The sequence below is a fragment of the Erithacus rubecula genome (assembly GCF_903797595.1).
Source record: "Erithacus rubecula genome assembly, chromosome: 13".
NCBI classification, from domain to species: domain Eukaryota; kingdom Metazoa; phylum Chordata; class Aves; order Passeriformes; family Muscicapidae; genus Erithacus; species Erithacus rubecula.
In genome coordinates this window covers 2,019,263-2,045,307 of record NC_136665.1, presented here as the reverse complement: position 1 = coordinate 2,045,307, position 26,045 = coordinate 2,019,263, and the positions used below count along the sequence as shown (strand labels likewise).

Sequence of the window (26,045 nt, the reverse complement as noted above, 5' to 3'; positions counted from 1 at the left end):
ACGCTGTCTCTGTGCTCGGTCCCAGTCCTGCTGCTGGAACAAAGCCCGGAGCTGCCGAGGGCAGGCGGGAGCAGAGGCGCGAGGGGCGGCAGCCACGCTGGTCTCGGGTGGGATCGGGCTGGAGTGGGCGGCTCCTTGCTCACCGTGTGTGTCCAGGTGATCAGCTGTGTCCGCAGTGGCAGGAGGCTGGAATGGGGCAGATGCAGGGCAGGTGATCACAGAGGGTCTGGCTCTCCTGTGTTCCACAGAATGGGCTGGAGATGGGGCATCCTCCTCTGAGCTCGCCGGAAACACGAGTCCCCTCCGGAAGCACGAGAGGCCCCTCTGGGAGCCGCTGCCACTGACCCCTTTTGTCTAGAGCCATCAGAGATCCTGGGTGTAACCTGGCCAACTCCATTGGCATGATAATGGGAAAAATTCTTTCAATTGACCCAGTAATAGAAAAACACTCAACCCCCCAACATTATCCACCCTGAATTTTTTCCATGCCAACATGCTACATCATATTGAAACCTTTAAATCATATACATACATGCAGTTTCAGGCACAGTATCATGGATAGTTCACCCTAGAACAAGGTCCCCTTGGGGTATGCATCGGGTCTCTCCATCCTTTTGCATCACCCACCAAGTGCAACCTGGTCCTGGAGCAAAAACCACCCCACGAACAAGACTGTCTTTGCTGGAAGCAGAGTTCACCCAGACAGTTTTTCCTAACATGCCTCTCAGATGTACCACTGGGACCTTATCTCCATCTGCTGCTCCCAAGGGCTCTGATTGGGCAAGGCCTGCTCGGTTAGTGAAACCTCGGGTATTCACTAACCATGTGGCCTTTGGTAGATTGATCCCCCAGTTCTTGAAAGTCCCCTCACCAAGTGCCTTTAAGGTGGTTTTATGCAGACCACTGCACCGTTCGACTTTCCCAGCTGCTGGTGCATGGTAGGGAATATGGTACACCCACTCGATGCCATGTTCTTTAGCCCAGGTGTTTATAAGGCTATTTTTGAAATGAGTCCCATTGTCTGACTCAATTCTCTCAGGGGTGCCATGCCTCCAGAGGACTTGCTTTTCCAGGCCCAGGATGGTGTTCCGAGCAGTGGCGTGGGGCACAGGGTAGGTCTCCAACCATCCGGTGGTGGCTTCCAGCACTGGCAGTCGGGGTGCCAGGAGAAGCTGTGCTTACGTGCCAATCGCCTCTGAGGCAGCTTGAATTCCTTCATAGGCAGCCAAGATTTCCTTCTCTGTGGGAGTGCCATTGCTTCAGAACCTTTGTAACTTCTGCTCCAGAATCCCAGGGGTTGGCCTCGAGTCTCACCAGCCACCTTCTGCCAAATGCTCCAGGACAGACCATGGTTCTTGGCTGCAGAGTAGAGCACATTCTTTACCTCTGGTCCTGTCCTGACTGGGCCAAGGGCTACTGCATGAGTAATCTCCTGTTTGATCTGGGCAAAGGCTTGCTGTTGTTCAGGGCCTCAATGGAAATCGTTCTTCTTGCGAGTGACCAGGTAGAGAGGGCTCACCATCTGGCTGTACTCAGGGATGTGCATTCTCCAAAAGCCTATGGCACCTAGGAAAGCTTGTGTTTCCTTCTTGCTTCTTGGTGGAGACATTGCAGTGATCTTATTGATGACCTCAGTGAGGATCTGGCGCTGTCCATCCTGCCACTTCACTCCCAGGAACTGGATCTCTCGGGCAGGTCCTTTGATTTTGCTCTTTTTAATGGTGAAACCAGCTCCCAGCAAAATCTGGATGATCTTCTTTCTCAAATACCTCCATTGCCATGTTGCCCCACACAATGATGTCATCGATGTACTGCAAATGTTCTGGAGCCTCACCCTTCTCCAGTGCAGCCTGGATCAGTCCGTGGCAGATGGTGGGGCTGTGTTTCCACCCCTGGGGCAGTCGGTTCCAGGTGTACTACACGCCCCTCCAGGTAAAAGCAAACTGAGGGCTGCACTCTGCTGCCAAAGGAATGGAGAAGAATGCATTTACAATGTCAATGGTGGCAAACCATCTTGCTGCCTTGGACTCCAGCTCGTACTGGAGTTCCAGCATGTCCGGCACGGCAGCGCTCAGCGGTGGAGTCACTTCATTCAAGGCACGATAGTCCACAGTCAGTCTCCATTCTCCATCAGATTTCTGCACAGGCCAGATAGGACTGTTGAAGGGTGAGTGGCTCTTGCTGACCACCCCTTGGCTCTCCAGCTCACGGATCATCTTGTGGATGGGGATCACAGCATCTCGATTTGTCCAGTACTGCCGGCGGTACACTGTCATGGTGGCAATTGGCACTTGTTGCTCTGTCACTTTCAGGAGTTCTACTGCAGAGGGGTTTTCTGACAGTCCAGGCATAGTGTTCAATTTCTTAATGTCCTCTGTCTCTATTGCAGCTATTCCAAAAGCCCACATGCATCTCTTTGTGTCTTCGAAATACCTATTTCAGAGGAAGTCTTTGCCCAAAATGTGTGAGGCCTCTGGGCCCATCACGATAGGGTGTTTCTTCCACTCATTTCCAGTCAGGTTCACCTCATTTTCTACCAAACTAAAATATTGTGAGTCCTGTGTCACACCAGCAATAGCTTGGATTCTGACTCTTGTCAGTGTTTTGAGATTTTTCTTTGTAATGCTGTATTTCTGTTTCAATTTTCCTAGTAAAGAACTGTTATTCCTAATTCCCCTATCTTTACCTGAAAGCCCCTTAATTTCAAGATCATAATAATTTGTAGGGAGGGGCTTTACATTCTCCATTTCAACGAGAAGCTTCTGCCTTTATTGGCAGACACCTGTCCTTCAAACCAGGACACCCTGGATCACCGTCATCAACTGGCTGATGAGTTTTGCTGTGAGCTTTCTTCCCGCAGCAACTGCCCGTGGCTTAGGCTCATTGTCTGTTTTAGCTGCTGGCTTAGGTTCACCATCTGGTTTAACTACAACCTGAGTGAATGGGGTGTTGGCTAATTTATGTCCCTGCCCCCTGGCCTATCTGCTGGCCTACAGTACCTAGCAGCATGTGATAAGCATTTGCCAGGGCCAGCTTATTGCAATGAGTTTTTTCTCATTAGAATCATCATGGCATTTCTCTTTGAGATATCTCTCTGCCTCGTCTGGGTTCTGAATTTGTTCACATGAAAATTCCCAGGCTGGGGGATCAGAAAATTCCTTCAGGGTTCAGGCCATTCTCTCCCATTCCCCACACCACTCAGAATTTTGCATGCCTGTGTCTACTCCTCGGTAATGGGTCTTATCAGCTCCTCTGGACATCTCAGCTCTCATTGTAGAGAGGCTGCAGACTGTATAGAGGAAGCCTAGCAGATGAAATACCAGGAAGGTGGTGTCCTTGACATTCAAAGGAAACTGAACATTCTCAAAAAATGGCTTAACAGATTTGAAGGAGAAGAAGGGAAGGGAAGGGAAGGGAAGGGAAGGGAAGGGAAGGGAAGGGAAGGGAAGGGAAGGGAAGGGAAGGGAAGGGAAGGGAAGGGAAGGGAAGGGAAGGGAAGGGAAGGGAAGGGAAGGGAAGGGAAGGGAAGGGAAGGGAAGGGAAGGGAAGGGAAGGGAAGGGAAGGGAAGGGAAGGGAAGGGAAGGGAAGGGAAGGGAAGGGAAGGGAAGGGAAGGGAAGGGAAGCCTCATCCCCTGCTCCTCCTCTAACAAACTGGGTGCAATTACTAATAAACCCTCAAAACATGCTACTGGAGCTGGGATGCAGGGTAGGACGAAGAAACCATAAACCAAACATACCTGGAACAAACTCTAGTAGCTTTATAAACTTTCTATAAATCATTTCCACCAAGCCCAGCACAATAGCTAATCTAATCTGTGCTCCTCTACTGGAAAAACTATGTGTCAGGGGCAATGCTGGAGCTATCTCTGGATAAGAAAATAAGCCTATGGACTAGAAAGGTGTTCAAACATTATAAAATCCTAGGGACACAAGACACATTAAAGCCTCCACACTGAGAGACATGATGAATTCAAATACCATGGTTACTGACTGCTTTATCCCAAAAAAGAGCAAGTACAACCAAAATGCAATCAGAACAGGTTTTTTTTCCACTTTCTCAGGACCTATGTTGGGCGCCAATAAAATTTGTCCTGGTTTGAGGCCAATTTGGAAGGAAACCTCTGAATGGGATCCCTCTAGGAAACAGATTCAAGCAGTCCCTCCTCTAACTGGTTCAGGAAAAAGTATTTCCTCAGAGAGAAGTGGACAAAATCCCTGTTTATTTAACAGGCAAAGCACTTCCCAGCACAAAAATGAACAATACCAAACAACAAAACCTCTCTCTGCTCCAAAGAAATGACAAATTCAGAAGAGCCCCTTCTGTGGGTTATAGCCTGGCTCACTGACTCTGTTCTCAGTCCCTCCTGCACTGGGAAATGTCACAGTCCAGGCCAGGCCTGTGGGCCACAGGTGTGAGCTCCTGGTGCTGTTCTGGGTTTTCAGTCCAGTGCAGGTTCAAACAATTCCAAGAAAAAGGGAAAAAAACACAGTCCAGGGGACTCCTTTGCCCCAGCTAGCCAGAAAACCTAACCAAGAGCAAAGAAGAGCTCTCTCCTGCTGTCCAGTGCAGACAGCACAGTCTGTGTGAAGGATGCTGGGTGCAAGTGCAGCCTCTGATAACAAACTCTGCACCTCTGCTCTCCCTCTTCACTCCTGGAACCAGTCTTAAAGCTGCATAACTCCATCTTCAACACCAACAGAACAGATGGTTTGGGGATACAAGCATCATAAAGTTACCCCAAGACATGCACAATCTCTCAGTGTTTCTTTACAAACACAAGTAAAGGCAGTGAAATTCTGGGTTTGACTGTGTGGGAGTTCAAGAGGAGACTACCATTGCTGTTGATATCTGTATGTGTACATTTCTTTATACTGCACTGCATGGTGATGGTTTAACAGGTTTCTCCTGCCACCAAGGATTGGCTTAACTCCTTCTACTAGCAGAGAGAGGCTGGTGAGGAAATTTCTTGAGATGTTTGCCACCAAATAACCTGGACCCAGCATTCCCAGGCCAGTTTACAGCTGGAACTCCCTAGTATGTAAGCACAGGATTGAATTTAGAGAAGAATACAGGCTTGTTCCTTCTTCAGGTTGTGTGAGCTTGCCTTGCTTTTTGCCAGTTCAAGGCAAACAATAGCCTTCATTGTCCTGAAGATAAAATCTGGTAGAGAATGTGTGTGATAAGAATAAGGTTCCTAATGAAGCATGGTTGAGTTGTCAGCTAATTATCTTTTCCATCTGTTGTTGCCTAATAGAATTCTGCAACACTGGGATTTAAGGTTTGTCAAGTTTTGCTGTCTTTCACTCTAAACCTGGACATGTCTGCCAAGGCCAACAATGAAATGAGCACATTAAGATAATAAATCTCCAGTGAGGAGCCCGAGCTATTTATATTGGATGAACAAAGCTGCAAGCAGAACTGGGGTGTCTTTTGGGTTGCTGGAGGTGGGAGTGCTTTAAGAGTTGAATACTTTCATATCCAGCTTTCGCTGTGGGAACGTTTGGGCCTGAGACATGAAAGAATGCAGACTTCTCAAGATACAGTATGTGAGAAAAATGTATGATTTAGTGTTTCCATTTCCATAGAGGAAATAGGAATGCTCTGCTTGAAGCAAATGATAAATTTCCTTTAAACTTAGTCCTATGATGATCAGGGAAACAAATTCCCTCTCAACCCCTGGCAAAGCAGCTGAGGGCAAAGGTGGGTGTCTTAAAGTCACCTGCTACCTACAGGGCATGGTTCCATTAGTCACTGAGAGGAGGATTGCACTTTTCCTTTTTCTAACGGCTTTGTAAATGAGCTTAGAATAAGAGATAGAAGCCTTTGTCAAACTCATGAAAAAAATTATCAGAATTTGAATTGGGTGTGTGGGTGCTTCACTGTCAGAGCAGTTGTGAGTATTAGTCTTGGACAAACCCATACCTTTTCCTTCAGCAGAGAATTGAGGGGCAATATAATCAGTGTTTCTGCTTTTGAGCTGTGGGACACTGCTTGAAATTGCAGAATCCCAGAATGGTTTGGGTTGGAAGGACCTCAGTGCTCCTCTAGTCCCACCTGTTGTCGTGGGCAGGGACACCTTGCACTGTCCCAGCCTGGCCTTGAAGTGCATGAGGTTCAGTATGTCATACATCTTTTCACCCTCACCTCGCACACACATGTGGCAGGAAAAGGCCATTTTGGTTTTTCTGATATTGTGAAATGCATCTTGAGCTCTCTGTGTATCACTAAACATGGAAATAACCAGGAAGAACCTTTGAGGGAAGAGTACAAGGACAATGGTGCACAATCATTCCTGGGTGCAATCAGCGCTTGGAATAAATACAGCTAAAGCAATAATTATCCCTGCTGCCTTTACATCTCGTAAACCTGAAGCAAAAAAGATCTTTGGGTGCTGCTTGGGGTGTTAAAAGTGTGAAGGAGATGCAAAGGGCATTTGTGGCCAGCGAGCTGCTCCTTGTGGAGCAGTCCTGGGCTCTGCTTAGGATCACCAACTGCAGCTGTAAACAGCTGGAGCCCACAGGGAAGAGTCCTGCTGGCAGTGATTGCCAGGAGTCAGCAGGACTGGTTTCAGACAGGTTTTCTCCTGGTTTGTACAAGGTATGGTTCAGTCCAGTTGGATTTTGAATTTGGGAGACTCATTTACATCGTATTGAAGCAGATGTTCAATTTCCAGTGACCCACTTAAAACTTGCTCCCACCAAAGTGTTCCTCAGCTCCGTGGGCTGATCTGTGTGCTGAGAGTCAGAAATGTCTTTCTGTGGGCTATGGCAGGAGCAGGCAGAAGTTTCTAAGGATGATCCTGTCAGGAATGTGCAGTCCTGGATTAGCATCATCTCATAACACACTGCAGGCTTACTGAACAGGTACAGTAATGTGCTAAGAGATGTGGCATTAAAATGAAGTTGTTTGAAATTTTAATGCATTTACAACAGATAAAGTGATCTGCAATGAGCAATCCATAAGTGCTCAGTTTAACAAGTGCTGAGCTACGGTGTAAATCCTTTCATGGGCCCTTTCTTGGTCCATCCCATTATGCAACATAATTGTGTGGCCAGGCTTATTTCCAGGAAATCTCCTCTCTGGCCCTGTGGCAATCTCACCATCATCGTGCTCTCCCTGCAGGGAAGAGTGAAAAAATGCAGCAGTGGGAAAGATGACCAGTGTTTCCAGGCAGCTGATGAGAATCCCATTTGCTTTGGTGGGGTTGCATAACCTTGGAGTGGGAAATGCAGTGCCCGAGGAGAAGGCGATGCCAGCGAGCGTCTCCGTGGGGATGCTGTCAGATGGAGTGTTGGCACTGTGGGCATGGTCACACTCAAACCCTCCAGTCTGTCCTTGCTGAGTTCCTTGCTTACGCAGAAGGGCCTAGTGGGTTTGTATCGTAATTGGCGTAAATATCTCTTGAATGCTGTTGAATTTGGAAGTCTGATGTGGCTCAATTAAAATGGGATTAGGTTTTCTGTCTCCACTGTGGAGGCTCTAAGTGCTCTGGAGAACAGTTTAATGCTGAAGGCTGGCCTGCTGCTTTTGGCTAAGATGCAGCTTGAAATACGCAATGCTCTGAGAAATTCCAGGACTCCCACTAGGTCAAAAAAATTTTCTCTCAACTCTAGCATTTCATCAAGTTTCCTAGTAACGTGTCTTCATGTATCACAATCCTTATTGCTTGGAAATCCACCAACTTTGCAATGAGCTGAGAGTTTTTGTTATATGTGCTGGATGACATTCTCTAGGTAGAGAGGCCTGATTAAAACAATTTCCATCCCTCTGGTTTTAAACAACATTTGTGTTACATGCTCTTGTTTTACTATATGTTACATTAATTCAGTTACACTGAGTATCTGTTAATTAATTACAGATTAATTTAGTTACACTATTTATTTAGTCTCATTCTGTTAATTACAGTATTTTAAACCAACTTAACCCAGGATAGTATGTCCAGGATCCAGTCACTTAAATCTGGGCTGAAGCAGAAATGAGCTGTGCTTTCAGAAGTGTACTTGGCCTAAATCAAAACATTGTGGACAAGACAGAAGATCCTAAAAACCCCTGAGTTAGTCATGTTGTGGTGACCATGCTGACTGGGATTCGATAATGTCTCACTTCAGTACAGCAAACCTTTGGAAGAACTGTGTACAGCTGGTCTTATTATGGACTTTGACTTTCCTGGGGAAAATACAGAAAGGTTCACTTTGCCCAAGGTAAGACCTGCAGTGCTGCTGTGCTCTGGTCTGAAGCTGGCTGAGGTCCCCCCCAGACCTTTCTTGGCTTTGTCACTTTGGATTAAGTTGTTCAGAGATAGTCCAATAAATTGTTCAAGGACTCATTTTCAGCTGAAAGGACAGTGTGATTTGCATGTGGAACCAAAAACCTCTTCCTTTGTTTACTCACCCCAAACCACAGATAATACAGTAGTTTTATAGTAAAAAAGGGCACTGGTGTTCCATGGAGTCTCAGTACACTCAGCATTTATGACTCTATGATGTGCTGGATCCCCTAGACCCCACTCATTCAAGATGTGCTCCATTTGAGCTGGTTTCAGCAGTCTCCACTGCTGAGAATGTTCTTTTGAACAGGTACAACGTTTTTATGTTCTTTTATTTCAAGACAATCTTGGGAAGCAGAGTTAGAACATTGCACATTCTGGGCCTCCCAGCAGCTTCTCCATGTGGTGAAGGCTTGTCCATGCCTGTCCTGTTCCTGCAGCAGCACTGTGCTCACACTGGTCTCTGTGTCCTCGTGGCTTCTTAAAGAAAGTAAAAGTTCTAACCTTGCAAGTGAGACATCAGAATGTGTTGGCTGGGACTGAAATTTCTGAAAATATTTGGTCACTCTGGGCTTATTTTAGTGCATGTTAAGCACCTCGGTGGCTCATTGAAGCACACCTGCCCTGAGTTGCCAAGGGCTGTGCAGGAGGTGCCTGAGGACACTGCCCCGTTATTGCTGGGGAAATGAATCACTGCAAGTGTAAAATGCAAATGATGGGGGTTACCTTAACTTTGTTATAAATGACTATTGGATGTGTTAGATTTTGTCCAATTAATCAAAGCACAAAGTTAAATTTAGCAGTAATTTATTTATAATAGCAATTGTATATAAATGAATACAATTAAAATATATCAGTTAGATAAATTTGAGTAAATACAATGTTCAGCAGCAATTTCAGTATAACAGAGGTCCAATGGTTCAGTTGAATAAAGCATAAGCAAAACTGACCGGGAGATCCCTGACTGGGGTAAGGCCTTTCCTCTCACTACTTACCAAATCAGTCAAGCTGAAATCTCATTTATATACTGTTTACTAATACATATTAATACAGAATCTTCTAGAAAGCTCCTCCTAGTTTCTATCCCTCAAATCTAGGTCACTGTGTTGTGTTGCATGTGCCACTAGTGATCAGGGGTCTCTCCTTTCGGGGTCTTGTTTCTGATGAAGGCTCTGGGTCTTCCTCCGTGTTCGCTGTTTGACCTCTCAGGTGGCGCAGGGGCACTGAGCTTAGAGTTATATAATCAATATATATTCCCACAAGAGTCCTCAGCCCAGTGACCAACGCTTTGGAATCATCCCAATTTGGCCCACTTCAAGGTCGAAATCCTATTTCTAGACACTTGTTCTTAGACCTATACTCCTCCTATCCTGCCTCCCACCTAGCATCTGGCAGATGATTTTCCTGCTTTGTTTAATCATTTCCTTTATCTCTTTTTGCTTTATAGTAATAGAATACAATTTTTGATTAATTATGATGCCACAATTTTGCCAATATTGTTGCAATTTAATTAGCACGAATCACATATATAACAACTTCATCTTGGATGAAATGGATTTTTGCATTTTGCACTGTCACTGTGACAGTGGTGCCATGTGCTCAGGTTCTGCTTTGAGCTGAATTGGTGCCCAAAGGCAGCTGTGCTGCCCTGCCCCAGGTGTCAGTGAACACCTGAGCTCCTTGCTCAGTGCCTCGAGGGCAGCAGAGCAACCCTGGAAGACCATGTAAAACTCAGAGCTTAGCTTTGGCTGGTGGAGGGTCTGGATGGGAAAGCACATGAGGAGCAGCTGAGGGCACTTGGTTTGCTCAGCTGGAGCAGGAAGATTGAGGTCAGAGCTCCCCGGGGCTGCAGCTCTGATCTCTGCTCCCTGGGAAAGGGACAGCACCCAGGGAATGGCTGGAGCTGGGCATGTGGAGGTCAGGGTCTAGAGGATTTAAACTCTGATTATTAAATTCCAAGTTAACATGAGTAAACACATTGGGATCCTTTAGCACTAAATCACAGTGGTATTGTTTAGATGCTGAAAATATCAACCAAAAATCACTCATTTAGTAATATTTTAGAAATTATTGTAGGTGTCTGTCTTTTAATATCTTTTGACTTATAATTTTTAAGTGGTTTATCTATGCATTTATAGATTTCTCTTTTGCTTTAAATAAAGCAGAACTAGGTATTTGATAGTTAGAATCCTCATAATTGTTCTTGGAATTTCTCTTTGGATGAGGATTTTGGCATGGATGATACTTTACGAAACAGTCCCAAGTCTGGATCTCATTCATCACAGATCTTGAAAAGAAATGTCTCTTGGCTTTCAGATAGGGCCATGGAATTTTTCAAAGGATGAATTGAAATTATAAAGTATATGCACATTTAAATATAGGTTCTTTTAAATATGTACAGCTTCCATAAGGATCAGGTTTGTACACACTACATTAATTGCAAGTGTAAATTTAAAACCTATTAAATGTAATGCGCTATAGAATAACAGAATCTCAGAATGGTTTGTGTTGGAAGGGACCTTAAATCCTACCAGTGCCATGGCAGGAACTCCTTTCACTGTCCCAGGCTGCTCCAAGCCCTTACCAACCTGGCCTTGGACACCGCCAGCAATGGGGCAGCCACAGCTGCTCTGGGCATCCTGTGCCAGGGCCACACCTTTGCATTATGCTGATTTTCAATATGCCAGAATTTGCCAAATCAATTTATTTCCTTTAATTAATTTTGTCAGGTCAGGCATGAATGGAAGCTAAAGTTGTTCCTGTATATTTTGTTTTGTAGCTGGCATGTGTTTGTCCTTGCAGAGTTTGCAGCGGGGTGCTCACCATCTGGGGCTGGGGCTGGCCCTGAGCTGGGCTTGGGCAAAGGGGAAGCACAAGGACAAGGGTGAGGGGGCAGCAGACAAGTTCTGGAGTGCCCAGTGTGAGAGGTTTTGTTTGTGTCTGATCTCCATGCCTCCAGTCCTGAGAAGGTGTTTATGAGCTGTGCTCTGTCCTGCTGCACCTCAGAGCTACTCCTGGTGAGCAGAGTGAAACTCAGACTTACAGACTTACATCTTGCCATGTTCAGGGTTTGCCACTGGGCTGGAGTGTGGTTACTGCAGCCAGAGTTTGCTTTAGACACGGCACTGGGATTATTAAGTGCAGTATTGTGTTGTATTAAAGTACAAGCAATTAAGACAAGAAATGAATTAAGACTTGTCTCTGTTCAGACCAAATTCCTGGCCAGTGCTGCACACACCATTAACAGAGCCAGCAGTGGTTGTGTCTTTGCCTGAGACTGTCATAAATTGTATTTATTAATGGCAGATTATACAAACATCAGCCAAGTCTTTATCAGCAGTTAAGCCAGACACCAGATAAACAGTTGGCTGCAAGTCTGTGCTCTAATAAAATAGCACATGAGCCTTGAACCCAGTGTTGAGGTTTAAACACTTGAAGAAAAGAGCTGGTTGCTCAGCAGGGCAAACTGGACTGGACGCTCCTTGAAGCCCGAGCAAGGCTGCTGTGGCACATGTGCTGAGGATCCCGCCCCTGGTTCTCCGTGGGAGTGTCCTGGCTCCTGCCCCAGCCCCCAGTGTCCCTGCAGGATGAGGAGGAGCAGAGCTGGGGCTGCCCAGAGCCCGTGCACGTCCGGCCCTGTCCCCTGCACGCGGCTCTGCTCATGCTTTATCCCTTGGGATGAGTTTCCCTTCACATCTGGCCTGCCATTCCCCCTCAGAAGAGCTGGCCCTTTGCCAGTTGTGCTCCAGGAAATTCCCTGCTGCTGGGAAGAGATTCCCTGCTCAGGACATGCCGGAGCTCCCAGGGACTGTGCTCCCAAATTAAAGCAAAGTGACAACACATGTACATCATGTTTGCTGGGGGGGCTGGAGCAGCTCTGGCAAAGTCAGGGAGAGCAATGCAGTTTTCCTAATATTTTTTTTTACCAAGTCTTTGAAAGCCTTTTTGACATCTGCTCTTTATTACATAACAATAGAACTGTCTTTTTAGGAAAAGAGACATTTTTCATTATTCATTTCTAAGTTAAGAGACAGATTCCCAAGTGGCTACAATAACTGTGAGGGTTTTGCTTTTAGGTGATTTAGCTGAGTCTAACTCCAACACTGTTTTTTGTTCCATGTCTGCATTTATCTTGGTCACAACTGAAATCAGGCTTTTATCAGAGGGCCAGGGTTTGGTTTTTATTAAAGACATAGTTTGTCTGAATGAGTGACATGAAATGCTCAGAGGAAATCTAAAGCTCGCAGCCCCTCACTTCCCAACTACATCAGCTGAAGCATCTTGTTTGTTCTTTTTAGGGATAACCCTTCTTTTCCCTTTCCCATCCCAAGGATCACACTGTGTTTTCTTCCTTTACACCCAAGTAAAAAAAACAAAAAAACAAAAAAAAACCAAACTCTGTGGGATTTTAAATCAAAAGTAATATGTAAGAATTTTAAGGCAAGGGAATGGAGCACCGAAAAGCTGACCTCTGTTTCCCCTTTCATGCCAGACAGCATTCCCTGTGTTTGTGTTTCTGGAACAGCAGTGCAGGGCTGGGGCTGCTCTCTGAGAGTCAGTGGCTGTGAAGGGGCAGGAGCTGTGAGGTCAGTGGGCACCTGTCCTGCCCTGAGTCTCCACTAATTACTGCAATACCATGAATATTTGCACACCAGGGAAAATTATCCAGGCACCTATATTTGATTTTTGCTGTGCTTGACTCCAGAGTTACGTCTGCATCAAACTGATTTTAAAGACTGTAGCACATCTGCAGTTTCAAGGGATAGTAAAGCCAGTGTTGCACTCTGAGAAGTAACTCCATAGTCTGAGCTGTTGATGTCATTTAACTAATTTGCAGTTCCTTGTGATGATCATGAGGATATCATAGACCATATACTTTTGTTTTTTCTCCCCCAGAAAAAATGTATGGCTTGGCTTCTGGAGAAAAGAACTGTCAAAGGTGCTGTTTGGAAGTCATGGAGGAAGAGGTGGGGGTGGGAGAAAGATATGCCCTGGATGGATACTCTAGTGGGCTCCAGCATTTCTTTTGACACATAGATTGGGTTACTTTCAATACTAAATGGCTCCATGAAATGGTTTTCCAGGCCTTATGCTGGCCAGAAAGCTTTTAAAGCCCGTGCGAGTTTAGCCTCCACAAGAAAGGGAGCATCAGTTCCGGTGCTGGGTGAAACATATTATTCGAAACCAAAACTTGTGTTTAGAGAAGCCAACAGCCTAATTTAAACAAGGCCATAAAGCTTCTCCAATGTTGCTGAATGGGTGTGGCAGAGCTGTTGTGTTTTACAGCACTTCCATTGCCCCACATCACCTGCAGGAAAGGGTTCAGGGCAGGATCGGGGCAGAGCAAAGTGGCAGGAAGCTCAGAGAACCCCCTGCTCTAGAACTGAGGGAGTTCTTTCAGAAATTCCCACTGTGCTCAAAGTCTCCCTCTGAAGAGAAAGACATGAGCTTGTCAGATATCCTAGAAAATATCTCAGAAAGGGTTTTGCATAATTTGGTTGTGACTAGCTAAAAATCTCCAGTGGGAAAAGAGACTCTGCAGTAGGTTGGGTGTCTTGAAGGTGTCTCTACTTCCGAGAGTAAAGAGTAGCAATTAAATGCAATTTTATTTTTTATTCTACAAGTGTAAAAATGTTTGAAGCTTTTCAGAATTCTAGAATTACTTTGAAAAATCCCAAAGTACTAGGGAAAAAGTGAAGAAATATTTTGGGATTTCTTTCTGTGAAAATTATTCCTAAATCTAGCAAAATGAAAAACAAACATAGTAGCTGCTGGTCCCAGGAACACGGTGCCAGGCACCTGCCCAGCCCTGGCTGTGCCAGACAAGGAGCTCTGCCAGTGCTGGTGGTACCACCCAGACACCAGAGCTGAAGCCCAAAGGTGTTGCTGGAGTCAAGCCCCTCCCTGGCAGGAGGGGGCCACCTTCAGTCCTGGTTGGACACAAGCATCTTTGGAGACAGAGGGTTCTTTTCCGGGTGGTGATACTGGCAGAGCAACAAGCTGGTAAGGCACCTCTGAGAGGGACAATGAACACTGGCTTGAGGATGGCGGCTGACAGGTCATAGTGTCTCCAACTGATGGCTTTGTCTGGTCTCCTGATTCTGCGGGGACACGCCTGTGGAGAGAGCAGTGTCTGAGGCCCCAGCTGCCCCTGGCACACAGGGAGCCTCGTGCCCAGCAGGGCCCAGAGCTGGCAAGGCTCCCCAGCACGGCTGGAGCTGCTGGCACAGCTTGGCCCAGCTGGACAGCTGCCCCTCAAGGCCCCGGCCAGCAGGGGATGGCTCTGGGCAGGGTCCCTGGCCAGGAGCAGCCCCAGAGCGCCTCTGCCTTTCAAGGGCAATCTGGTCCCCGCTCTTTCTCCTCCCCACCTTGCTCTGCCTCTGCCCGCTGCTCCTGGGGCTGCTCTTGGCCACGCAGCCTCAGCGGGAGCCAGCACTGGCTGCAGCCCCAGCGGCTCCCCAGGACAAGGCCCAGCAATTGGGAGGCCAATGAAAGCACTGGGCAGCAGCAGAACCCTCAGCAGAGTTATGTGGACAACCACTGACCATGCACAACTCCACAGCAGCCTCACTGGCAATGTTTCCTGTCTACAGCCGCCAGCAAATGAATCTGTTTGAGGGGGAGAGCAACAAAACACTCACCGGTTTCTCTTCCAGTGAAGCCAAGCTCGATGGCAGGATAAAATGATGACAAGCTCCAAAGAAAACAGTACTACCGATAATATCTCCCAGCACCATACATCTTTACACCATACATCTTTAGAAAAAATCTTTCCAATGCTCGTCTGTGTAAGGGGAACATGTGTTGGGGTGCTGGCTGCATCTGTGGGAGCAATGGAGTGTCTGAGCCCGTGCTGTGTTCCACTGCTGAGCTGTCAGCTCGCTGGATACAGCCAGGACCTTCTCTGTTTCCCCAGAGCTGGGGCCTGGGGCACCTTGGCCCCCCTGGCACAGGATGTGCCACCCAACGAAGCCCAGAGGGCCGGGAGGAGAGCCCGGGGGCAGCGCAGCTGCTTGGGCAGTGGCTCCTTCCAGGGACCCGGGCCCAAGCCAGCCCTGAGCAGCCACTGCCCACCCCGAGCCTCCCTGCCCCGTGACAGCTGCCCCAGCCCCAGGGGACACAGTCAGGCCCTGTCAGGACCCAGTGCAGGCCCTGCCCATTTGGGAGCCAGGGCTGGTTGTGGCTCTGGGCTCATGGCAGGGCTCCTGCTCGGGGCTGCTCCTGTGCCTTGGGCCTCTGGGCACTCAGGGCAGCTCCGGGAGCAGCTGCAGCAGGAGGGACCTTGGTGCACGACTCCCCTTTCCCAGGGGCTGGGAACGAGCTCCAGAGGCCTCCAAGCCGAGGCACCTCCAGCTTCGGCTGCTGCTGGGCTGTGCAAGGGCAAGGGCTGAGCCTGGCACAGCAATTACCTCCTATGCCTGTGCCTGTGCCTGTGCCTGTGCCTGTGCCTGTGCCTGTGCCTGGCATCACCTTTCCTCTTGGAGCAGGGCCTGCTGATGAGCGACTGCTTCCATGGGGAAATGCTGCATTCCACAGATCCTCTATGTCCATCTCTTAGGGAGAAAGAAAGGGAGACAGCTGGATCAGATGGAACTGTTCTTCATTAGGGTGGTGGCATTTTCAGGAGGCAATAATTGTTAGAGATATGAGAAGGACCAGGAAAAGGCCCAGGTTCATGGGGCTTTGAGAGGGTTGTCTTGTGTCCAAAGCACCACCTCTCCTGATCTACCATAAAGACTGGGAAATGCAGGGGTCTCAGGGTATGCATGGCCTGTGAGGGACATTGGGCTCCCTGTCAGCTGATGCCAAAGGCCTTCCTGCAGAGGCTGGGGAGAAGCTGCAGCCAGGCCAGGCTGGGAAACAGCCCTGCAGGGTGTGACAGCAGCAGCGGGGCAGCGAGGCTGCCATGGATCCCTTCCCGCTGTGCCGGGCACGACGTGTCCAGATGTGCAGGGAAAGCCCCCGGCTGCTGAGTGTCAGGAGAAGGCTGAGGGAAATGCACCCACCACGCCCTTTCTGCAGTTCCTTCACAATTTTTTCTAGGATGTCCTTTGACTCAAGCGATTCCTTCTCTCCTCTTGGTTTCTTCTCCCCTCTTAAAGGACCTTATCAGAAAGAATTCCCATTTCACATGAATAGATCCCAGAATTGCAGGGTTCAGGCTGTGGGGTAAGCAGGGACCCAATACTCACCCCTGTGATTGGAGCTGGGCTTGCGTGTAGCAATCAGCAAAGGAGCTGGAAAAGTCTTCCCTGCAGACACACCTGTAACACAACAGTCACAGAAGCTTCTGTCATCTGGTTCTGGACAGGTTGTCAAGGATTATTCCTTGGTGGGACAGTGAGAACATACCTGCAGGAGGCTCCAACGGCTTTAAAACCTTTTGCAGCCAATCTAATGGAGAAGCCTTCCTAGGAATGTCACCTAGGAGGGAGCACAGATGAGCAGTTTTCCATGGTGTGCTGGGATCCCCTTCTGTACTAGGGAACAGGGAACTGCAAGGGGATCAGGTATGGCTGTGGGGGCCAGATGTGAATGGACATGGCCAAAGGTGCTGAGGGGCCTGGGGTGATCTATGTTGGCTCTTTTCACTCTCCAGACTCTTTCCACACCCTGTGGAACATCTCTGGGAGGGCAGCTAGACAAGCCATGGGCCTGTTGGGATTCTGCCACCCTTCCTGCAACCGCCTCTGGGAAAGGATCAGTCTTCAGAGTGCCAGCCCCTCCCAGGTTTTGGGCGGTGTCTCCCACAGAGGGAGCCCAGCAGGACTGCTCAGTAGCCGAGTGCCCTGAGCCTGCTCGGGATAATTCCTCTGGGCTGTGCCGCTCTTGTGCGGGCTGTGCCCGCTCTGCCCAGCAGCAGAGATGGCAGCTCAAGGCTCAGCAGGGCTCAGGCCCAGAGGCACAGCAATTACCGCCTGTCACTGTGCCTGGCATGGCCTCCCTTCCAGCACTGGAGACTGGCACTGAACCACTGCTTCCTCTGGGAAATGCTTTCTTCTGCACAGCCTCTCCTTTCATTCCTGGAGAAAAGGGAAAGCGGGATCAGATGGAACTGTTCTCTGCTGGGGTGATGGCATCTTTAGGAGACAATGCTGGTGAAAGTCATGAATAGGCTTCAGGAAATCAGATGAGGTTTGGGACCTCTCCCTGGGGCCAGAGCCCTCTCTCCTCTAGAATGCCTCCCCTCCTGATCTTCCAGGAAGCCTGGAATTTGCTGAGCACGGTGTGTCCAGATGTGCAGGGAAAGCCCCCAGCTGCTGAGTGTCAGGAGAAGGCTGGGGGAAATGCACCCACCTTGTTTTCTCTGCAGCATTTCCTTCAGCATGTGCCGCAGGGCTTTGGATGATTTTTGGGATTTCTTCCCTGCTGTGTCTCTGATCTTTTCTGTCGGAGGTCCTTAGAGGAAAGTAGTTCCATTTGATAGGAGTTGATCCCACAAAATGCAGTGCTAATTCTGTGGGGTCAGCAGGGACCCACTACTCACCCCTGTGATTGGAGCTGGGCTTGCGTGTAGCAATCAGCAAAGGAGCTGGAAAAGTCTTCCCTGCAGACACACCTGTAACACAACAGTCACAGAAGCTTCTGTCATCTGGTTCTGGACAGGTTGTCAAGGATTATTCCTTGGTGGGACAGTGAGAACATACCTGCAGGAAGCTCCAACGGCTTTAAAACCTTTTGCAGCCAATCTAATGGAGAAGCCTTCCTAGGAACGACACCTAGGAGGGAGCACAGATGAGCAGTTTTCCATGGATTGCTGGGATCCCCTTCTGTATTAGGGAACAGGGAACTGCAAGGGGGTCGGTCAAGTTTGCTGGGGCCAAATGTGACTGGACATGGCCAAAGGTGCTGAGGGGCCTGGGGTGATCTATGTTGGCTCTGTTCACTCTCCACAGTATTTGCAGGCCCAGGGAAAAATAGCTGCAGGGGCACCTGGACAAGCCTAGAGCCTGTTGGGATTCTCCCTGTCTTCCTGTACCAGCCCCTCCCAGGTTTTGGGCAGTGTCTCCCACAGAGGGAGCCCAGCAGGACTGCTCAGTAGCCGAGTGCCCTGAGCCTGCTCGGGATAATTCCTCTGGGCTGTGCCGCTCTTGTGCGGGCTGTGCCCACTCTGCCCAGCAGCAGAGATGGCAGCTCAAGGCTCAGCAGGGCTCAGGCCCAGAGGCACAGCAATTACCTCCTGTCACTGTGCCTGGCATCTCCTCCCTTCCTGCAGCAGAGGCTCGAACTGAACCACTGCTTTCTCCGGGGAATGATTTCTTCTGGCCTGTCTCTCTGTGCCGTTCTGGAGAAAGGGACAGATGGGTGAGATGGAACTGTTCTCAAAGGGGAAGGTGGCACCTTCAAGACAAAATGCTTTTCAAAGACATGCTTAAAGATCAAGAAATCATATAAACTTTTATGATTGGACAGGACCCTTCCTTCTCCAAACAGATGCCCTTTCGGATCTACCCCTAGATCAGGAAATTGCAGGGGAACTTAGGGTGTGCATGGCCAATGGGGCAGTTGGGGCTCCCTGTGAGTTGATGCCAAAGGACTTCCTGCAGAGGCTGGGGAGAAGCTGCAGCCAGGCCAGGCTGGGAAACAGCCCTGCAGGGTGTGACAGCAGCAGCGGGGCAGCGAGGCTGCCATGGATCCCTTCCCGCTGTGCCGGGCACGGCGTGTCCAGATGTGCAGGGAAAGCCCCCAGCTGCTGAGAGTCAGGAGAAGGCTGAGGGAAATGCACCAACCTTCTCCTCCCTGCTGCATGTCCTTCAGCATTTGCATCGTCCGTTCAGATGGCTCATGGGGTTTCTTATGTCCTCTAGTTTTGTACTTTCCTGTCGGAGGCCCTTAGAGGAAAGTAGTTCCATTTCACAGGGGTGGATCCCACACAAGAAGTGCTCAGCCTGTGGGGTCAGCAGGGACCCACTACTCACCCCTGCGACGGGAATTGGGCTTGTGTGTAGCAATCAGCAAAGGACCAGGGAAAATGTTTCCTGCAGACACACCTATATACCAAAAGCCACAGAAGCTTCTCTCATCCCTGCTGCTCTGCCTGGGCAGCACTGAGCTGCAGGAGCAGTGAGGGGATTGCACAGGGCCAGGGCACACACGAGCACGGCTCTGTCCTGGCACCTGCAGCGATGCCCCCCTGGCCAAGCTTTGGGCTCTGAGCTGGCAGCTCCCCCAGGGGGAAAGGCCTTGACCTACCCTCACCAGCTCCCAGAGTCTCAGTCCTCAGTGTGGGTTGGGAAACCAGATCACCATCCCCAGCAGTTCCATCTGCAAAGAAAGGCAGGGCAGAAGAGCTCCCAGCACTGCAGGAGATCCTCAGGCTGCCTGGGGCTGGCAAAGGAGCCACACAAGGCACAGCCCTGGGGCACAGCCCTGGGCCCTTCCCTTCCCTCTCTGCTCTTCTGTGTGGCTGCACAGAGAGACACTGGCATTGCACATGGAAAGAGGATTGGCAGCTAAATGCTCCTTCCTCCCAATCTCAGTGATCCTGTGGGATCACCCAGGGCCCCGGAAGGGAGCTGGGCAAGGTTTCCTGAATCCATCAACCCTGACTTGGCATAAACAAAAACTTCATGAGTGAGCTTTTGCCAGCTGAACAGATTAGTCTGTCAGTAAAAAGGGAAATCCAAAACCAGCCTCGAGCATTCTCCAAGTTCTTCAAAATGTCATTCACCAGCAATTCCAAATAATCCAAATTGTGATCCAAATCTGGAAGGGAGCACAGATCAGAAGCATTTCCATGCTGTGCTGGGATCCCGTTCTGCCTTAGCGACCTGGGCTCTGCAAGGGGGTCAGGTATGGCTGTGGGGGCCTGATCTCAATGGACATGGTCAAATCTCCAGAGGAGTCTGGGGCGCTTTGGACTAGCTCTGGTCATGTTCTACACTCTTTCCATGCTCTGTGCAACATCGCTGGAGGGGTGGCTGGAGAAGCCCATGGTCTGTGGGGTTCTCTAAGTCCCACAGGGAAAGTCTTGCTGAAGCACTGGGGAAAACTGCAGCAAGCAGTGCCCCAGACATAGTTCCCTCCCTCCCTCTTTCCCTCCCTCTTTCCCTCCCTCTTTCCCTCCCTCTTTCCCTCCCTCTTTCCCTCCCTCTTTCCCTCCCTCTTTCCCTCCCTCCCTCCCTCCCTCCCTCCCTCCCTCCCTCCCTCCCTCCCTCCCTCCCTCCCTCCCTCCGTCCATCTCTCCATCTCTGTCCTCTGAAACAGCTCTCCCAGCCCCAGGGAACACAGTCAGGCCCTGTCAGGACACACTGGAGCCCTGCTCTCCCCCTCTGCCCTTTCCCCACCTTGGGCACCCCTTGCAACCCCTCCCAGGTTTTGGGCAGTGTCTCCCACAGAGGGAGCCCAGCAGGACTGCTCAGTAGCCGAGTGCCCTGAGCCTGCTCGGAATAATTCCTCTAGGCTGTGCCGCTCTTGTGCGGGCTGTGCCCACTCTGCCCAGCAGCAGAGATGGCAGCTCAAGGCTCAGCAGGGCTCAGGCCCAGAGGCACAGCAATTACCTCCTGTCACTGTGCCTGGAATCGCCTCCATTCCTGCAGTAGAGGCTGCCAATGAGCCACTGCTTTCTCCGGGGAATGATTTCTTCTGGCCTGTCTCTCTGTGCCGTTCTGGAGAAAGGGACGGATGAATGAGATGGAACTTCTTGTCATTGGGGTGGTGGCATTGCACATGGGAAGAGCATTGACAGCTAAATGCTCCTTCCTCCCACTGCCAGTGATCCTTTGGGATCACCCAGGGCTCCTGAACAGAGCAGGGCAAGGATTCCTGAATCCATCAACTGTGTCTTGACCTCAGTGAAAACTGCACGAGAGAGATTTTGCCAGATTGACAGATTATTCTGTCAGTTAAAATGGCAATTCAAAATGTGCCTCGAGCATTCTCCAAGATCTTCAAAATGTCATTCACCAGCACTTTGAAATAATCAAAGTCACCATCCCAGTCTACAAAGGAGCACAGATAAGAACCTTTTCCATAGTGTGCTGGGAACCGCTTCTGCTTTAGGGAACTGGGAACTGTAAGGGGGTTGTGTAAGGCTGAGTGAGCCAGATGTGAATGGACATGGCCAAATCTTCAGAGGGGCCTGGGGAGCTCTGGGCTGGCTCTGGTCACTCTACACAATCTTTCCATGGCCTGTGCAACATCCCTGGATGGGTGGCTGGAGCAGCCCAGGGCCCCTGTGGGCTCTCTCCCTCCCACAGAGGAAAGCCTCCCTATTGCCCTATGCAAAACCATTCCCAACGCTTCCTGGGGAGAAGGGAGCGCTGTCCCGGGAAAGGGGAGCCAGGCCGCCGGCTCACCTGCTCCCCGCGCTGGCCACGGAGCTGCCTGGGCAGCCCTGGCAGGCAGGGCCACAGCCAGGAGGAGCAGGAGGAAGAGGCGCAGAGCAAGGGCCATGGTGCCTTGCCCTCTGCCAGTGCCGCAGCTCTTGCTGCCACCGCTGTGCTGCCACCGCTGTCCCAATGTCAGCACCACTGCCACCGCCGCCGCTGCTGCCGCAACAGTTGTGCTCCAGGACTGACTGCTCGGTTCCTGTGGTGCTGTGCAACCCCGGGGCTCTGGGACCTCTGTGACCTCAGAGCCTGCTGTGACCTCAGCCTGCTGTCACCCCAGAGCCTGCTCTGACCTCATGGCCTCTGCTGTACCCCCACAGTGTACCCCCATCTGTACATTGCACTGTCCTTATTATAAATATCTTGCTTTATTAAAGGGCCTTTGCTTAGCAAAACCCTTTTTTTGCCTGCTGACATTGCTGGTGAGGCTGGAGATGCTTTTGTTGGCTCCCCTGTTTTCCAGGATATCTTTTTTGAAGAGATTCATGCCTAGATACTCCACTGTAACAAACACAATCACTGAATCACAGAATATGCTGAGTACAAATGGACCTACTGTGCTCATGAATTCTCCTGTTCCTGCACTAGAGCACTCTCAGGAGTCACCCCATGTGCTTGAGAGTATTGTCCAAATGCATCTGGAGTTCTCTCAAACGCAGTGCTGCCTTGGGATGCCTGTAGCAGTGCCCAGCTGTCCTCTGGATAAAAATCTTTTTCTAATATCCAGCCTAAATCTCCCCTGACACAACTTCAGGCCATTCCCTATCAGTGGGTACAAGGGAAAGAGATAATTTCCTGCCTCTCCTCTTCTCATCATGAGGAAGTCGCAGACGCCGATGAGGTCTCTCATCAGTCTCCACCAGGCAGAAGAGACAATAAGTTCTCTGCTGCTCTTCACACAGCTTCCCCTTAGGCCCTTCACCATCTTCACTGCCCTCTCTTGAAAAATTTTACACTGCAGTGCCCAAAACTGGAGACAATATTTGAGGTGAGGCCACCCCAGAGCAGAGCATAGTGCGACAATCCCTCCCTGGCCTGCCTGGCCATGCTGGGCCTGGTGCCTCTCAGGACAGAGATGTGTCCCCTGGCTGCCAGGGCACTGCTGACTATATGCAATTTCCATCCACCATGATTCCCAGGTTCCTTTGCACAGTGCTGCTCTCCAGAATCTCATTCTCCAGCCTGCTCATGCATCCATGGCTGCCCCATCTCATGTGCACAATCTGGAATTTTTCCTTGTTGAACTTCACAGGGTGGTTGATTGTCCAGCCCTCCACTTTGTCCAGGTCCTGCCCTGAGCCCAGGGAATCTCAGCACGGGCTCCCCCTGCCCCTTGAGGCCTCGCCGCTGGTCACAGCAGCCCCTGCCTGGCTCCTGCCTGCCCGCACCGAGGGCATCCATGGCTGCTCCTGGGCATGGAGCTCAGCCAGTGCTGGTGCCAGGTGGGCTGTGCTGGTGCTACCACCCAGACACTGGGGTGACAGCTCCATTTCTTTATTAGCACAGAAGGGCTGGGCCAAGGCCTGCCCTGGCAGGAGGGACCCACCTTCAGTCCGGGCAGAGAACAGGGCCAGTGCCTTCAGGGGGAGAGGGTTTTGTTTTGGTGGTGGAAGCAACAAGGTGGCAACACAGCTGTGACAGAGACATCAGGCATGGGCATGGAGATGTGAAATGACAGGTGCAGGTGTCCCTGAGGTGTTCGGTAGGACCTCTGATTGGAGAGAGGTATGGAGATAGGGCATGGCACAGTGGCACCGTGAACAGTGTCAATGCTGCACCCATCACTCACAGCTTGTGCCCATTCTGTGGCATGAGAATCCTTGGGATTCATCAAAGTGAATTCAGAGAATGTGTTCCTATTTCACTGTGCACGTTTCTGGCATCAGCAGGGAGTGTGAGCCCGTGCTGTGTTCCACTGCTGAGCTGTCAGCTCGCTGGATACAGCCAGGACGTCCTCTGTTCCCCCAGAGCTGGGGCACCTTTGCCTCCTTGGCACAGGCTGTGCCACCCAACACAGCCCAGAAGGCCGGGAGGAGAGCCCGGGGGCAGCGCAGCTGCTTGGGCAGTGGCTCCTTCCAGGGACCCGGGCCCAAGCCAGCCCTGAGCAGCCACTGCCAGCCCCGAGCCTCCCTGCCCCGTGACAGCTGCCCCAGCCCCAGGGGACACAGCCAGGCTCTGTCAGGACACACTGGAGCTCTGCTCTTCTCCTCTGCCCTTTCCTCACCGTGGGCACCCCTTGCAGCCCTTCCCAGGTCTCCCAGAGAGGGGCCCCAGCAGGACTGCTCAGTACCCGAGTGCCCTGAGCCTGCTCAGGATAATTCCTCTTTTTTACTTCTTTGTCAAAGATAGTTCTTTGGTTAAAGAAGTTAAACCAGAAGGAGTGCAAAGTTTTAGAAAATTAAAATACACATTTTTTATTGCCCCAGTCTTAGCTCTCCCAGATGCAGAAAAGGAATTTCAACTATTTCAATATAACCTCCTCTTTGAAGGGCCCTGAAGAAGTGGGAGGAGGGAGGAAGAAGCTCATGACTGTATTCAGATGTCATTGATGGGTCTTCAAGGGTGGTAGAAGGGAAAGGATTTACAGGATACTCTTCCATGAATGGGAAGCAGTTAAAGGAAGGGGGAAGGTTACACCCCACCTGTGGCCTGTCACAGGCTCAGGGAGAATCTTAAAGGATTTTTCCTATCTGGCATTCCCAGCCCCGGCCAGGATTTTTCCCAGTCCAGAGGCACTTTCGTTAACATAAACATGAGAAAAAGAATTATAACAAAGATAAACACCTGCTGGATCTGTGAGAAGCCTCGGAAAAGAGGCGTCTCCTTCTCTGACCAATGGTCTGTATTTTGGTTTTCATAAAGTGCCTTATTTAAGGAAATGGCTCCTTTCAATAAATTGCTGGTTTTTGTTCTCTTCTGCAAGAGAGTGCCATGTTACTGTGTCCATTCGCTGCTCTGTAACTCCATATACAGTAACACCCACCTGGTCAGCTCAGCGGAGCTGAATGCACTTGTGAGTGCCTGTGAATTACACCGGGACAAGACAGTGAATGTTTTACTGATTCCAAATATGCATATGAGGTGATACATGCATTTGGGAAGCTATGGGAAGATAGAAGTTTATTCAATAATAAATAAATTTCACCTGCAGGGGAGACACATTAGCTGACAAGAACTTAATCTCTTGCCCATTGGAAGTGGTGAATTTACCAAAAGGAGCGGCAATAATCCACATTAAGGGGCACCAGACAGGTGCTCACAGGAGGCAACAGGAAACTGATCGGCTGATGAAGAAGCTCAGAAAGCTCCACTGTTGCCAGAAAACTCTAAGATCCTCCCCTTCCTCCCAGGAACTGCACTGCTGCCAGAGCAACTGTCTTTTCCACCAGAGGAACTTGAGGTAATTAAAAAGAGCGAGGCAGAGGAAAGAGGAAATAATTGGTTTACAAGGAATAAAGAGGAAATAATTGGTTGACAAGAGATGGGAGGCAGTGGATACCAAAAGCTCTGGCCTTGCAATTGCTAAAACAACTTCATGAAGGGAGTCACTGGGGCTCCCCAGGATTGGCAGGAGCCTTCCTCAAAATGTATGCTGCTGTGGGTCTTTTTACTCTGGCAAAGCGAGCTATTGAGGGTTGGTTGATTTGTGCTCAAACCAAAAACAGAGTTACAAAGTAACTTACCAGGGGAGGGAGGCCTTGGGCTCTACATCCCTTCCAGAGATGCCACGTGAATTTTACTGAAATGCCCAGAATGGCAAGATTTAAATATTTTCAGGTACTAATATGTCAATTAACAGGGTGACAAGAAGCATTTTCAGCAACTACAGGATCAGTTGTTAGTGTTTTTGGAAATAAATTCTAAGATTGTGGAAGCAATAGCCTCAGGCTTACATTCCAGCAGCCTTAATATCATCCCTTAAGAGTCACTTTACAAAACAACACTACACAGAGGCAAAAAAAGGCCATGCTTTGGTTTGCAAATGGTTTTCAATGAAGAGATGATAATATCCTAATTCTATGAAGGAATGAAAGCTTGCAAGGAATGAAAGTCCACTCCGTGTTACACAATCAGCCCAAATGAGTAGATTACAAAATGGCTAATCCTCCTCCTCCTGGTACAGATATCTAAGTGGATCATAAAGTACAGCTCTCCCCTGTTCTGCCCTGAGGGAGAATCACAACCACTAACAGAAAAAAAAGACAGCTATTCCTTCTGCCCTCCATAATCAAAGCTGTGCCAAACTACAGATGCTGCCTTCAAGCTGACTCCAGTTCCAGCCTAGACCTCTCACCTTCCAGACAACTCCTTCCCCAAGATGCCCACCAACACCAACCCCCTAAACAGCCACACAGAAGCCCTCAAGAGCCCGCCAGGACCCCCAGGTGTCCCCATCCCTCCGCAGAGCTTTCCCAGCCTCCAGCAGAGCCCCTGGTTCCCTGCAGG

The 26,045-nt window shown here is 49.7% G+C and overlaps 1 protein-coding gene and 1 long non-coding RNA gene across 2 annotated transcripts in view; both read right to left on the bottom strand.

Annotated features, from left to right (window-relative positions):
* Positions 1 to 16,673: 16,673 nt before the first annotated feature.
* LOC306807327 (EF-hand and coiled-coil domain-containing protein 1-like) overlaps positions 16,674 to 26,045 on the bottom strand; it is a 56,317-nt gene continuing 46,945 nt past the window's right edge. The window contains 3 exon segments of the mRNA XM_079316799.1: positions 16,674 to 16,692; positions 18,999 to 19,100; positions 19,188 to 19,259. The gene's annotated coding sequence lies outside the window, so the exon portion shown is untranslated.
* The window catches only part of LOC306807336, a 186,822-nt gene continuing 178,010 nt past the window's right edge, over positions 17,234 to 26,045 (bottom strand). Inside the window, exon 4 of the long non-coding RNA XR_013775694.1 lies at positions 17,234 to 17,291. This is a non-coding gene — a long non-coding RNA (uncharacterized lncRNA). The remainder of the gene's footprint in view (positions 17,292 to 26,045) is intronic.